We start from the raw sequence: 947 nt of genomic DNA, 5'->3' as shown, positions 1-947 counted from the left end.
TTCTGCTGTGTTTTGGAACAGAACAATGTGTTAACTGCTGTTGTCTCAAAGCGCTTTCTCAGAACCTCTTCACCAGAATTGATCCGGCACTCTAGCAGTGCTTGAAAGTTATCAGGAGTAAAAAGACCTTCTGGGATTTCATCAGTTTCATGTCCATCCAAAGGTATGTTTTGTTTTCCCATAAGAATCAAAATTTCAAATAAAGATTTTAAATATTCCTTGTTTTCCTTCTCTTCAAGAGTTAAAGGTAAAATGTCTTCATCCTGCTCTTCACCCACTTCTTCTGCACTGGGATTCTGAGCATTGCTGTTGTTTATTTCCTTATGTTTTGGTTCCTGTTCAGAAGTTTCATCAATTTTTTTCTGTTTCAGTGTCCTGATTTCATCTTCACTCAATTCTTTTATTCGTTTTCTGTGTCTACTATGTGGATTATTCAAATGGCTGGTAAGATCGAATATTGTTGGTATGGCATTATCTCGGAGAACTGTCCTGTAAGGACTCTGAAAAAGAAAAATGCATTAATGCAGAAACAGTCCTTAAAAATACATTACACACAAACAAAATTGATTGTTAATGATTTCCCCAGTACTACTTCAACTCCAATTCTAAAGTGTAGAGACTTGCAGAATTGATGATGTCAGTCCAGATCAGCTAACTATTTCTAACTCCTTTTACATTTGTCCTTCTGGCAATCTTATAAATGAAGGAACTGAACTGATGATAGGCATAAAAAGTAGAATGTATTTGTATTATATATATTTTTTTCTAATTCAATCTTCCCGCTACTTTTCTGTTCTTCCATGAGCCTACAAAGTAAAGCAGGCACAGAAGTTTCTCAAATAAGCTATCCTCTTATACATTTCATAGTAACTCTTCCCTCCTTTACCTGCCATTCCCTCCTCTTTTGCTACTATTACTGAGAAGCATTAAGGCACTGTGAAATAGTA

At 35.5% G+C, this 947-nt stretch overlaps 1 protein-coding gene across 1 annotated transcript in view; it reads right to left on the bottom strand.

The window, feature by feature from the left end:
* Window positions 1–947, bottom strand: part of PRKRIR (protein-kinase, interferon-inducible double stranded RNA dependent inhibitor, repressor of (P58 repressor)) — a 14,096-nt gene that overhangs the window by 8,337 nt on the left and 4,812 nt on the right. The window lies entirely within an intron of this gene.

This window comes from Bison bison, unplaced genomic scaffold (genome assembly GCF_000754665.1).
Source record: "Bison bison bison isolate TAMUID 2011002044 unplaced genomic scaffold, Bison_UMD1.0 scf7180017864251, whole genome shotgun sequence".
Lineage (NCBI taxonomy): Eukaryota > Metazoa > Chordata > Mammalia > Artiodactyla > Bovidae > Bison > Bison bison.
Note: the sequence above shows the minus strand (reverse complement) of the source record. Positions and strands in the feature narration are given on the sequence as shown.